General features: G+C 48.4%; 1 long non-coding RNA gene across 2 annotated transcripts; it reads left to right on the forward strand.

Moving 5' to 3' along the window:
• Positions 1 to 243: 243 nt before the first annotated feature.
• LOC104911330 lies at positions 244 to 14,061 on the forward strand. 2 transcript variants are annotated; one of them, XR_793834.3, is made up of 5 exons: positions 244 to 586; positions 4,260 to 4,394; positions 5,783 to 5,848; positions 10,520 to 10,626; positions 10,766 to 14,061. It is a non-coding gene; the product is annotated as an uncharacterized LOC104911330 (long non-coding RNA). The 2 variants fall into 2 exon arrangements; XR_793833.3 differs by lacking the exon at positions 10,766 to 14,061 and having other exon boundaries at positions 272 to 586; positions 10,520 to 10,720.
• The last annotated feature ends 620 nt before the right edge of the window (positions 14,062 to 14,681 follow it).

The following is a 14,681-nucleotide window of genomic DNA, read 5'->3' on the forward strand; positions in this document are numbered from 1 at the left end:
GCCATAAGCAGCGGCGACTTGGGTTTTGCACCAGGTCTCCTTTAGCAGGAGGGCCTCTGCACAGCATAGGCAAGAAGTTAGAAAGGTTTGGTGTGAGGCTGCACTACCAGCAATGGGGAATTGTGGATGCGTGCAGTGCTTTGGGTCAGACCCTCCACGTAAGGAGCTCCTGGCCCAGCTCCCCGATGCCCTGTGTGGGTTCATGCCTCTTCCTCGTGCTTTCAATCCCCAGAAGGATGCTGTTTCATTGCCACTGGAGCTCAGATGAGTTCCCCCCATGGAGCAATTCGCAGTGCTGGTCCCTCCAGCTCGCAGCTTGCTGCCGCTTCTCCCCGCCAGCTTTTGCAGAGCGCTTGGCGTGGTGCCCGGCAGCCTTTCACTGCTGCCTTTTCATTCGCCTTAATTCACTGCCTTTCCTTGCAAGGAACAGAGGGAGAGCTTGTTCCAGCAGACGGGCCCCATCCGCTCCTCCCGTCCGAGGGCTGGGAAGAAGGGATGGAGGCGAAGGGAACTCTCCCACCCCTCCGGGGCCCCGCGGGCGCGCTGCTTCCCAGAAAATACGGTAAAAAGCCTTCAGCCTAAAAATGTAAGTCTGATCTCATGACACAGGGTGGCCCTGCATTCCTCACCTCTGACATAACCCGCTGGGAGTGTGCTCGCGGAAAAACACAAACAAGATGTACTGGGGCGGCTGGCGGCAGGGCCAGGCGGCTGGCAGATGTGTGGGGTGGGAGAGGAGCCCCTGCTGCCCTGCAGACCATGAGCACAGAGCGTTCCTTGGCATTGCATGAGCCCACAACCTTGTTCACCTACCCTCCTCCCCCAGCCCCAACCCTACGCTGGGGTCGATAGAGTGGTAATGGGATTGGGAAGCACACAGGGGGGCAGCTGAGCTCCCCCGAGGGGTTTTGCTGAGGGTGTTTTTAGGAGCTTGTGTTTTTGCAGTGGGTCGGTGGTTGTTATTTGTTGTCTTGAATTGGAGATTTTTGTAGCACTGTGGTGAGGAGGAGGCAGTGGGAAGAGGCTGCTGGGGTGCCCTGGTTGGAGTCTGCACAGGGTCCCTTGGGGCACAACCAGGGATTGTGACACCAAAACCCCCACACAGTAAAATCTGTGGACCTGGAGCCTTCCGCTCACCGCAGCAAATTGCTCAGCACCATCCTATAACCTCCTGCTCCCATCAGCAGTGATGGCGGGGGGTGCATCTGCTCTAAGTGCACCATGCATAGGTGCAAGCTGTGCCCCAAAGAGCACCTGTGGGTGTCACGGGGCAGCGATTCCTCCCTGGTGCATATGGAAAGGTTTGCCAGGGATCATAACTGAGCTGTCCTCCCATTTCACCCACTTGTTTACTTTCTTCTGCAAATGCCCTAAACCTTGACGACGACCTATTTTCCCTTCTGTTGTGCAAAGCTTCTTTCCTAGAAAGCGGCTTTGCAATGCTCGATCCAACCAGCCGAGCTCTCCTCGGCGTGTGCACAGGGAATCCAGCTCCAAATGGCTGGCAGATGTAGCTGAGCTCCAGAACACCCTGAACCCACACGCAGATGAGCTGGGAGACGTGGTCAGATGCTACCTGAAGCTGTCCTGTGAGACTGCCTGCTCCGAGGGAGCAAATGAGCAGCAGTCAGCCTTCGGACCCAGTCCTCACAACTCACTTTTCCTTATTTCTCATTCATCCGTTCGCTTCTGTTCCAGCAGACAGCAAAGCGAGGAGAAAGCTTTTCTTTCCTGCAGGCATTTCTCCCCTCTTTCTGCCCTCACTGTTCCTGAGCAGAGAAAATATCTGATTGTCTTTATTTTAATTTCCCATTTTGAAAAAAAGGGATTATTTCCTAAATAATTCTCCCCACAATAATTCCTAGTTTTCAGAATGACTGCTCCTTTGGCAGAGGGAAAACAAGAAAGAAGAGGAACAGACGTAACAAGAAACAGTGGTAACAAGAGAAATTACGGTTCAAATCAGCTTCTGCAGAGCACAGTTTGTACCCAGAGCAGCATGGTGCTTTGCTCATGGCTCCCATCCTCTTCTCAGCTGCCCCTTTGCCCAAGGGCTCCTATCCTTGCTGCATCCCAGTGCCAGAGTCGTGCTTGGGTTGACAGCAGCATGGGTGCTGCCTCCTTCTCTGCTCGCTTAAGTTTTCCACAATTTATTTTCTTCTCCATCCCTAACCTACCAGCCAGGGTTTTTTTTTTAAGTTAACTTGAACTCAGTGCTGATTTATTTTAAGGTGCCAGGCTGTAACCTGAAGCCAGAGACATAAAATTAGCCTTGCAAGCTCTTGTTGGCCAGCTGGGAGCACAGGTTAGGGATTCATCCGACAGCAGCAATGGTTTGGGTTGAAGATTACTGCTTGCTCCCTCCTGCAGCTTGGCTTTGTAGCCAACTCTGCTCTTGTCCAAATGGATGAACTGCTCTATGTGGAAGCAAAACACACGGCATGAAGCCCGATGTACCAGGGACAGGGTCTGTTAATGAAGCAACTCGTGGGCCTTCCAACACTACACATGCACACACGTGCTTTGTCCAAGCAGCTGAAGTCACCAAACTTAACATCACTGCCAGGGCATCCCAGCATTGTGGTTGTTATGTCCATGTTGTTATAGCATGGCTGCTATATGCATCCCACCTGCAGAGATGCTGAAGAAGACCTGGATAACCCAAATGCCAGAGAAATGACACATTTGTGGTTCATCAGCACTTTCCTTGGCTGGAGATAGCAAGGTACCTGCTGTGAAGTGTGTGGAGCTGAGAAGGCAAAGGGGTGTAGACACCTATTGAAGACCCCTAAAAAAGTGTTACCAGTCTGAGATTATAAAGGGAGTGAGCTACTGGGATCACTAACTGATCTCCTTGCTCCTTGGGAAGCTCCTTGGGACTGGTGCTTAGAAGAACAGTTGATTCTCCTAAGTGTCCTGACCTTCCCTAGATGTACAACCAACAGGCCGTGTCTTGTGTCCATTGCCATAGATTGGCTTGGGTTGGAAGAAACCATAAAGACCATCCAGTTCCAGCTCCCTGCATGGGCAAGGATACCTCCTAGTGCATAAAGCTGCCCAACCTTGTGCGCAGGGGCTTGACTACCTCCAAGGATGGGTAATTATTTCCTGTGAAATAACATTATTCCTATTATAACTACACAAGCTATGCCTGGAAAACCCAAGGAGTCCTTAACTGAAGCTTTTCTTTGAATTTCAGTAGCCCTGCAAATAATTCTCCCAGGTTTGCAGGGGAGTTCTGAATGTGGCATTAGTCTGAGTAGATATGAAATAAAGTGGTCTCTGGGAGAGTGTTATCCAGTCATGGTATTTTTTTTAAATGCACATTGAAATGTAAACAAGTATGGAACTGGCTGATGGGCAGACATCTGTCCTTATTTATGCAGGGATTATTGGGCACCTGGGAACCTTGCTGGTGAGCAGGATCAAGCCCCTGGGCCCTAAGCAAGCAAGTGCATTTGTGTCCCCACTGCAGGCTAAAATGAAGCATCCTTACAGCATCTCTGCAGCCAGTGGGCTGGACTGCAGCTGTGTCTGCTTATCATAGTCAATGTGGTGCATGCAGTACCTTCACCCAAAATGCTGAGCAGCCTGTCCTAACAGGACAGGCTGAAGGTGAAATTTGGGTGCTATGAGCACACAGGGAGTGTGATCTTGGCAGATACCTCTATCACTGAAACAGTACTACTATATCTCCAGTTTGATGACTTTTGTCCATTTCAAAGCCAAAACTGAGAATGTATATGTAATGAATAACCTCTATTTAGAAGTGTCCATAGTTGCTTCTGGGCAGGAAAATCCCATCATGCTTCCCCCCCAGCAGCTGGGAAGGACCATCAGATTGACGATGGAAGGTCATATATCATATATTTGCTATTTGTTTTCCACAGAACTGCAGCCTGTGGCTGCCTAAGGATGAAGAACCAGCCCCTCAGGGCTCACTTAGAGATGTCACGAACTTGTGGCTGTTGGTGGGTCTCTCTGATGGGCAGAAGTCAGCTGATGAGATGCTGATCCTTGTACAGTGTTTGCAAGATCTTTAAGAAGAATTGCATGGTCGGTGACATTGCGTTCGAGTTGTACAGGGCTAGAATACCCTGACCATCAGAGGACCTGGATTTTATGACACAGAGATCAGTACTGCAAAGACATGGAGATGTTGTTCATATTGCCTGGACCTGAGCCCAGGGCTTGGGACCAGACCTGTATCATACCCACACCTTAGAGGACAGCACCGTGTTCATGTTTTCTTTTTGCAGGCTGAAAGTTTTCCTGGACCTGCTGAACACTTTCTTCTCCTGTAATCTGTCGTGACTGTCAGGATGCCAGAGACATGCCAGACCCTGGGCCACAATAGTGCTACAAACATGCCCAGAGAGGAAAGCTGGCACAAGGTAGTGTATAAAGTGGGATATGTGAAGCCACTGGCAAATAGTTTGGTAATCACGTGGGTCAGTTAGGCTTGGCACAAGGCAGAGCCTGTCTGCTCATCAAGGAAGGCAGAGACGAAAATTCATCGTAGAATCACAGAATAATTGAATTATTGAATCATTGAATGGCTTGGGTTGGAAGGGAGCTTTTAATCCCACCCAGCTCCAATTCCAGTGCCATGGACACAGTTGCTACCCACTATATCAGGATGCCCAGTGCCCCATGCAACCTGGTCTTGAGGACAGTTGGGGGACTTCTGAGTGAGAGCTACAAGGGATTAAACAAGGACAGTTACTCCAGAAGGACTGAGGTAAAGGACACAGTGTTGTCTCAGTGGGGCCACAAACACATTTCAAAATAGATTTTTGCAGAAAGATGTTTTCCCCAGATATCTTGCTCCCAACATTGATTCTCATTTCACAGTAAGGTTCAGGGCTGGAGGAAGAAGCATGAACCTTGCTCACCAATGGTGCAAGGGATGCTCCTCACCTAGAAAGCTAAACCTCAGAAAATGGAAGAGCACAATTCACTCCTCACTGAGAGGGAAATGATGCAGTGTGTCAGCAGACAGACCACAGATGCTGTCCAAAAGCATTGCAGCGATTAGTTTGGGCAAGGTGGAGATATATTCCCCCAAAATGAAAGTCTCTGTAGGTTGTTACCAGTGCTCACAGCCATCTAGTCTCTTGCTGAACATTTCTGACCAAAATCCTTCCAAGCTGATCTATTTTCAGCCCAACCCACTTGATACCTTGATTGCTATGCAGCTCTTTTAGCTGCTCTTAGGTAAACACAGTCATTCCCTGGCATTTTGCCTTGCTAAGACCAAAAATATGAGTGGCACAGAAAATAAGAAAAGCTGTTCTCCTCCGCCAGGAAAAATGATGCTATTTCTGAAATAAACTGTTTTTAATACACCTCACCAACCATGCACATATACACATATGTATAAATATACTTGACCTGGAGGTCCAGTTCCAGTGCTGGCATCTTGTATGCCTATATGGAGACAGAACAGAGGGGGAATTATGTACAAACCAGGACACACCTTCAGTCCAGTCTACATCTGAATGCAGAATGTTGATTAAGATAAAATACTGAGGTCTGATCCTCATTAAAGCAGGTTCATAGGGACTGGTCCAAGCTGCAACCAGGAGGTTATGGGCTGTCATGAAGAGCAGCTTCTACCATAGCGACCCATGCTCCCCATACCTTAAACTGCACAGCATCCCTAGGGTTGAGCCAGAGTGGGCTGGAGCAGATCAGTGTCAGAGCTCTATCCATAGCAGGCCTTGTTTTTGAGGAATGACAGTGACATTGGCCAGACCTCAAAGTCGTTTTTTTTTTTCAGATTTCTCTTTAGCAAGTAAACACATAGAAGTCAACAACAGATGGAGCATCACATGGAGTTACGCAGGTCAGCAAAGGCTTCGGAAACCCCATGAGTTTGAGGAGGCAATAAATTGGCAGGGGATGTGGATGGGAAATTATTCTGAGAGATGGAGAAAAAAAATAGTGGGTTGATCTGTCTCCTCTGTGATGTGCTCAGGTTTTGTGGAAGATGACAAAGGTGGGCAGATAACAAAAGCTCCTGGATAGGAAGGTTTTTTGGTTTCTCTTTGGCTACAGGTTGTAAAATTCAAGCAGAAAGGTAACAAACTGATAACAAAATGGGCAGGAGTAAAGCAAAGCAAGTGCAAAACAAAGCCAGATTTTGTGTGACAGGAGCAGATTGAATTGATGTGACAAAGAAGGAGGAGAGCTTTTTCAGTAGCTTATATAGTGCTGCAGGGAGCTGGAAGTGACAAATGAGGAATTTGCACAAGTGGAGAGCTACAGAATAGGGCTGTGTGTTGAGGAAGAAAGAAAGGAGAAAAGGGAGCAAAGGACACCTATTAATAAAAATAAAAATTAAAAAACAAACAAACAAAAAAACCATTCAATTTAAGATTTCTTGATAGCTCAGAGCCAGAGAATCTTTCATGCCTTTGCATCTCTGAGCCAACATTACCCAAGAGTGGGTAGTGGGTGGGGATCCACTACGAGCCATTGAATTCAAGTGGAAAAGAGCTCCGGTCTTTAATATGCAGAAATTAAAACACTTTGGCTGACAGAGCTTTCAGTCTGAGAAACCTGCACTGTAGAAGCAGAATGGCATTAGTGCTCCTGAATACACAGCTGGTAATTTTCGAGCACGAAATATCATGCATTGAAAATGAAATCGCTCCGTTTAGGAGATCAGTGTGGTGGGTATGGATGAATTCAATACTGGATGAAAAATTAATGGTTGCCTTCAGACAGGTGTTGACTAGCTGGTGATGTTCCAAGAAAGAACAGTCCCATCTGGTCGTGGGGAGAGCTATGATGGTGTGAAAAAATAGAGTGATCAGCATGGACAAAGAGCAGCCCATGAAATCATGTGAAAGGAGAGCTTTTGTCTTGGAGGTGGAGGGCTCAGTCTGTGCGAGGAGTAGGGCTACTTCTACATGGGGTGTGAATGGAGAAATTTGAGGTAAAATGAGGCTGGATGGTTGGGGATGAGGAGTCACAGAGATAAGTGGGATCTGGAACTGATACATCAGAGGGAGAAGGCTGAGAAACACCAGCTAACAATGGGAGTGGACTTGATTACAGCATAGAATTGCCTCTGAGAGGAGGGGATGAGGGGCTGCCTGATCTAGAGGAGAAATATATGATAGCAGTGGGTTGGAAAGCTGAGGTTTGGGCAAATCTGAATGAAAAAAAGAAGCACATTTTAACAGAGATGGTGACAAATGATTAGGATGCACCTGAAGGGCAGCAGCGTGTCTTTCCCCACATCAAACCCTGTGTGCCACCTTGGCAGTCCATGGAGGCACCTTGAGGTGACCCATCTGGTCCATTCTGCTGGAGGAGGGGACAAACAGGTCCCAGCTTCCATCAGCTGCTCCTGGTTTGCAGTTTAGGTAAATAAATCCTTGTATTTACAAAGCAAGGCTGCCCGCATGCCAAGTTGAGCTCTAAATCAGAAGATGAGCTCCCTGGGGGGGTAATCGGTATCTTTCATAAACTGCAATTGGTCAAAGGAGTTGGGGATTTTCCTGGCTGCAGCCCACGCACCTCTGCCCATGCTGTGTGAGACGTGCAGGGCAATTTACCTATCGACAGCTCTCAGTGCTGGGCAAATATTTGTCTTATCGTGGGTTTAGCAGTGATAGCTAAAGGGCAGCGGCAAAACAAAGCCCAGGAAAGACCCAGCTCTGATCCAGTGCAGCTGGGGAAGCTGGAGGCTTTCCAGTCTGTGGGTGCTCAGCGTGTCCCTGCCCGGAAGGGGCTGCGGGGGGAGCTGGGCTCGGCGCTGCAGTGACATTTGGAGAGAGCAGGAGGTCACAGAGCTGGAAGCAAACACAGGCGGTGACTGTCCTGCAGTGCACAGCTAGAGAGCTGCCTCTGCAGAGAGAAAACACAGGCAGCACGTTTGAAACCTGTGCTTTGCTTCACTGCACTTTCCTCCCATAAAAAGTCTTTTAAAAAGTACGAGTAAATCTTTTTCCTAAATCCTTTTCCCTTCCCCTTCCCTTCCCTTCCCTTCCCTTCTCTTCCCTAAGAAGAGACGGAAGAACCCATGGAGACAATGTGAGACATCCCCAAAATGAAGCCAGATACCCTGGACATGCTCCATATGCATAGGGGGACCCAGGGTAAAAGCCCACCCAAGGACCACAGACAAGAGCACTCATAATAACTAGAGGGTAGCTGGAGAAGCAGCTGTGTGTAACCTCCAGCAGCATCATGCAAGCTTGGCCTGACCCAAAGCCCACTGGAGTAAATAAGAAGAAGCACTGCTTCCAGGAAAAATATGGCTGTGGTGCAATCAGGGAGAAAGGCAAGAAAAGCTGTGCAAGCATCTGCCTAACATTCTTCTGGAAGATAATAATTGCCAAACAGCACTTGTTCCCTCCCTTTTTCCCACTTTGTCCTTCAGGGACATCTGCTCCAAAGGGAAGAACCTGATAATTGTGGATTGGGTCCTCTGATAGAGGCTGGATATGGCCCCAAGGCAGCCAGCTTCCCTGTACACAGCTCTCATTCTGGAGATGCAGCCAGTGAGTGTTTCAATCAAAAGGTTTTGCAGCAATGACACCAGCAGAGGCCCAAGAAGCAGACGACTTATTCACAGACCAATTAGTCATATAAATAAATGTGTGCAGGACAGTGAGCCCATCAACTGAGCGTGCCATGCCGGAGTGCTGAGCAGCACTGAGAAATGTTTTATTGGGAAGTTTTAAATGCCAGTCTCCATGCACAGATGGGGCTGCATGGCTTTCCATCAGCCCAAGCCTGCCCCTGCTGATCCTTCAGTTCACGCTGTCTTCTCCCCACATATGCCATTCGCATGGGCTTGGCAGGGGCAAACGCTTCCCGTGCATGTTTTACCCAGCTCCATCATGTCATCCTTCCCTTCATGGCCAGAATAGACCATGAACTCCCATTTCTTCCCATCAGATTGGATTGCCTTGCAAAGGGCCCAGCCCCTCTCACCCTATTCAGTGGGTTCAGTGGGGCCAGCACCTCTGGGCTCCAACCTCCTGCATCCCTAACATAGACCAGGTGGGTGTCAGAGCAGCTTCAATCCCAGTAGGCATTTAGTGTCATTTATACCAGGGCTAATTACATCTTAACATTTTCCCTCTGTATTTTGGTATTTATTTTGGAAAAGCTCCTCCCTGGAGTCACTTTCTTCCCCAGCTCTACAACAACAACAATAACAGCAGCGCACTGCCTTTTCCCTTGGCTCCTTCCCTCATTATTATAGCTCTGCCATGCTGTTCCAGTACAGTCAGCAGAGGAATTCAATCAGGCTGATGAGTAAAAGTGCATAATTTTATGGCTGCATATCAACTGCTTGTTATTAAACTAATCAATCAGCTTCAGTGCAGCTACCGGTACAGCACGGGAGAGGGCAAAGTGATAGAATTGCTATGCTGTTATTTTTCCAAAAGGACAAAAAGACAATTCCAATCTGGCCAACTGAATTCTTCGGCTTGTACTTCTCTGCTGTAAGAAATGCTCTGCGTGAGTTACGGATAGGTTGACCTGCAGCATAGTAACGATGGAGCTGGTGCTGCCCTTGTGCTCACCTCCAGCACTAAGCCCTAACACTGCAACCTGCTGTAGGGAACCAGCTTTAGTAGGAGATTGGCATGGATCATCTCTAGAGGTCTCTTCCAACCTCTACAATTCTGTTATTTGCCATGCCAGAGACCCAGGAAAGTCACCAGGTACTCTCACCATATCTCCTCAGAAAGAGTGGTAATGCACTGGAACAGGCTTTAGGGAAGTGGTGGAGTCATCATTCCTGAAGGTTTTCAAGGAACATGGAGATGTGGCACTAAGGGACATGGTTAGTGGGCATAGTGGGGAAGGGTTGGGATTGGACTTGATTTTAGAGGCCTTCTCCAGCCTTCAAGATTCTATGATTCTGAAGGTCTGTTCTCCATGCCCACAAGAGCACAACAAGTAAGGAATTGCATCACTAAGAGAGGAACCTGGGCTACACATCAGGTGTAGCTTCCTACTGGAGAAGGATGAGCAGCCACCAGGACACACTGCCAGGAGGCTCTGGAGGTCCTGGAGCAAGCATGGCTTACTTCTTCTATAGCAACATGTTGGAGTTGGTGTTGGTGAGGTTCTGCTTGAGACTAAAGATAGGTAGGATGGACTTGGAGGTCCCTCAGCTCTAGAGGAGAGAGAGACCCATCCTCTTTGCCATCCAAGAGGAAGACAAGGTGTAAAAGGGCTTGAAACCTCAGATCCAGACAGTGGGATCTTTTGTGTTAATGGACATGGGCACTGGAAGGGAGAGAGGGAGGGAGGGAGAGGAGAGAGGGAGGTAGAGGAAGGAGGGAGGGAGGGAGGGAGGGAAGGGAGGGAGGGAAGGGAAGGAAGGAAGGAAGGAAGGAAGGAAGGAAGGAAGGAAGGAAGGAAGGAAGGAAGGAAGGAAGGAAGGAAGGGAGGGAGGGAGGGAGGGAGGAAGGGAGGGCAGACCACTTGCCACTTGGTCCGTCTCCCCCTGTAGCCCCCTAAACACCTTGTGCTTCCCTCTCAGCAAAGTTGCCTCCACAAACTACAGATGAATTGAAAAAGCCAAATGGAGCAAAAGGGAGCTGGCAATGTTGTTCTGCGTCCTCTGTGTGCTGCATGGCTTCAGCCTGGGTGAGCATCCCCAGACCCACCAAGCAAAGGAAAGCTGCATTCTGCCAGCTCGAGCATCCTTCCCAACTCACACAGATTAAATTGCACTGGCTCCTTCTTGCCTTATTATTTATCACTCGTTTTACTGTTGCATCCACAGGTGCATACTGCTCTGCACTGGACACTATGCAAGCATACAAATAACCACAGTCCCTGTGCCAGCAGATCCAACAGCTCAGCACAGATCCAGCCCCAGGGGCTCATCTTGGGCAGGGAGTGCAACCCTCAAGCTCCAACACCATCCTGAGCTGACAGCTGCCCTCCTCCCCCCACGCCACCTCCAAGCCGTTCACAGAGCAATCCTCCAAATGATTTTTCTGGAAAACCAATTAAAGGAGGAGTTACATCACACAGCAGCCAGCCCAACCGGCGCTGCATTGTGCTGACGAGCCCTGCCTGTATTTTGGGCTCTGCACCACATTGCTTGCAGCTGCTGCTGCTGCTGCTGCCGTGCTGGAATTTGCAGCTCGCTATCTAAATATACTGCAAGAAAAAAAACTGATCAAAGCAGCTAAATATTATTGTCTGTGCTCGGATGGGCGGCGCGGAGACCAGAAAACCCCTGGTTGCTTTGTTTTTTCCCCTGTGCAAAACCACAGACAAACAAAATCGGAAGGGGGTAGGGTGTGGAACGAAGCAGAAAAGGAGACTTTCAGTGGGTGTGAAGTCAGCACAGCCCAGGGCTTGGAAGTCAGGAAATTCCAGTCCCTACAGCCTGTAGCAGGGAACAGGGCGTGCTGCCTTATGGGGGACCCTATGGGCTTGTGTTCCCCTCTAGGTGATGCCACATACTACCTTCATACCTTTAGGTCATCATAAAATGATGGGATCAGAGAATGGCTCGGGTTGGAAGGGACCTGAGAAAACACTGAGCTCCAACCCCCTGCCGTGGGCTGGTTGCCACCCACCAGGTCTGGCTGCCCAGGGCCCCATCCAGCCTGGCCTTGAGCACCTCCAGGGATGGGGCATCGGCAGTTTCTCCGGGCAACCTATCATCACTCATCATCACCCAACTGAGGGCTGTGCCCACCCCTCAGTATCCAGGCCGAGCTTCTTTAGGAAGCTTACAGCTCCCCAGACTGTCCCTCTGTGTAGTTGGCAAGAAATAAAACATGACAGGTTGAGCTCAGTCTGTGGCAGGAGCAGGGCTTGGCACCAGGATGGGGGTGTAGGAGGGTGCCCATGGACCAGGTTGGCCCCCACCATCGCTCAGGCAAAATTCTCAGCCCTCAGTTCCCTCCCATAAATCTTCCAGGTGAGCTCGCCAGCACTGCCATGCAGAACAAGCACTGCTGCAAATGAGTACTCATGAATAATCACTCTGGCTGCTTACAAAAGCTTCTTATCCTTTGCATAAGAGACTCAAAGAAGAGCTGGTATTAAACCGAGAACTACTGCTTGGTTTGGTCTCCAACCATGAGATGCATGGTGACATCTCACCCTGGTGACATGGGGGCAACGGGGGCAAAGGAAGATGGGGCAGCAGCTCCAGCATCAGCTCCTGACTACATGTCCCCAAATGCATTCTGACAGTCCATGGGATGCCTGGTGAGCTGCCCGATCTGCCTTAAGTTCTCCAACTGCAATATGGGATTAAGTGCCATTGGCACAGGTATTATGATTTTACATCCACTACAAGGTGATGAGCTTCTCCAATGAGAAGAATCTGTGCATGGCTGAAACTCAAGAATACAAATAACTTTCTCATGAAGAAAACCCTAAAACCGAATCTCTACTGGTGCATTTAACAAGGCTGCAAGCAGCTTCTCTTTGCATGTATCAAGTTGTGTACAGCATGCCTACTATTAATATAGAAATTTCTTATCCTCTTTTCCTCATTTCTCCTTTTCACAGACCAGTACATCCCAACCAGGAATTAAAGATACAAATGCAAAAACCTCCTGGTGTCTTTTAATTTCCCCCAGCTCTCCATCCAGCCTTCGAATTTGGCCTGGGGAAAACCAGCAACAGGTCTGTGAACTGGGAAAAGGAGAAAATAGGAAAAAGCAAATGGAGAAAGTGCTTGCGATGCTGTAGTTGAGCCAGTAGCAAAATATTTCCTTTGCTACCTATTTATTGGTATTCTTGTACACCAAGGAAAAGGTTATAAAAACAGTTGCTGGACCATGGGAAAATTTCTTTTTGCTGAGAATAAGGGATTTTTGCAGATCCTCCTCCGGTGGCTTTATGTACTTCTTCCATGTTGAGGAATATTTTCATATTCACATTTTCAGTGCAGGATAATTGCTGCACGGGGCGCACAGTGCATTTCTGGTCTGTAAAGAGCATGTTTTCAGTGTCATCCTCCTTCATTTCGCCTGCCCCCAGACCCAAACCTCTGCCTTTGGTTTCAGTAATTCATGCTCAGTAAGTCACCTTTGGAAAACAGAAGACCCGTCTGGTGTTAGAGAAAGTACTAGCATGGGTGGCGAAATGTAAGCTGAGAGAAAGTGGGAGGAAGAAAAATGTGAAGAGCAAATAGCTGGAGAACGATCCAGAAACCTCAAAGCAATGTGAATGGCAAGAGAATGTTAAAATGTGCAGATGGTATGAAAACAAGATTGATGCGATGTCGCAGTGGATGCAGGCTGGTGGGGCAGGCAGGTGCTGTTGGCCAAAGAGGGAACATCTGAGGAACTGAATTCAATGCAGCCATGGGAAAAGTCAGATGCTTTGGAAGAAGGGATGTGGGTCACACCTAGGAGATGGGGGCACACGTCCTGGAAAGCAATGACTCAGAGCAGATAGAACGCTGCTGGTAAGCAATCATTGATATGAAGTCCCAGCAGTGCCCTAGCCAAGAAGGTTGGAGTAATCCTTGGCCACGCTGCCGGCAAATGTGAGGAGGGAGTGCTGAAGTGATAGGATCTCTGTAAACAACATTAGTGAGACCATTTCTGAAACGTTATGCCTTGTTCTGATGTTCACATTTCCAAAAAAAGATCTTAAGAAAACAGGAAAGATTTGGAGAAGTCTTGCCAGCATGATTTCAGGCACTGGAAAACTGCTTTGGAGTAAGAAAGTATATCGAAGGAAAGATGAAGTGACTTTACTCCAGGTTACCAATGTTTGCCCAGGTATCAATGATGAATATTACATCAAGGAAGGGTGTAATTGAGATGCAGCCTGAGAAATTCAGGTGCTGAGGTGAGGTTTCCCCTCCTCAAGCCCAGATGACCACTTTACATCCATGGCCCAAGTTTATCAGGGTTTTGGTATCAAGTACTCGTTATAGTGGTAAATATCACATCTGATTGCATCTGGCTCAGTAGTTTTGCTGACCACATGTTCAGAGGAGTAAATGGAACTGGCTTTCGGCACAAGGCTGTGGGAAGACCTGATAGCAGCCTTTCAGTATTTAAAGGAGGGGGGCTGTAAGAAAAAAGGAAATAGGCTCTTTAGCCAGATCTGTTGTGACAGGACAAGGTAAAATGGTTTCACACTAAAAGAGGGGAGATTTAAACTGGATATAAGGAAGAAGTTTTCTATGATAACTGGAATAGGTTGCCCAGAGAGGTGGTGTTTGCCCCATCCCTGGAGATGCTCGAGTCAGGCTGGATGGGGCTCTGAACACCTGCTCGAGCTGTAGGTGTCCCTGCTCATTGCAGGGGAGTTGCACCAGATGGCCTTTCAGGGTCCCTTCCAACTCAAACAATTCTGTGATTCTATGAAAAGCTTGAGGCTGTGCTATTGGTACCACCCAGAGATGTGGATGGACCTGCTGCTCGTGCTGTAGGCCATTGCTCTTGGGAGGTGTGGTGGTACTGGGTGAACCACAGCACACTAAGTCACTTTGTGTGTTGAACAGAAGGCTGACAGAGGGAGACTTTTCTTAAATTACTCAGCCAAAAAGGTAGCAACCAAGGTAATTGGGCACGAAAGCTCTTTTTTTGCTAACTGTTAAAAAACATGGAGTAAAACAGATGGATGGAAAGCTTGTTGACATTGATGGGGATCTTTCCAAGTGACTTCAGTGGGGTTTTGGCTCAGGTACATATGCTCTTGGATATCAAGTA

Source organism: Meleagris gallopavo, chromosome 6 (assembly GCF_000146605.3).
Source record: "Meleagris gallopavo isolate NT-WF06-2002-E0010 breed Aviagen turkey brand Nicholas breeding stock chromosome 6, Turkey_5.1, whole genome shotgun sequence".
Lineage (NCBI taxonomy): Eukaryota > Metazoa > Chordata > Aves > Galliformes > Phasianidae > Meleagris > Meleagris gallopavo.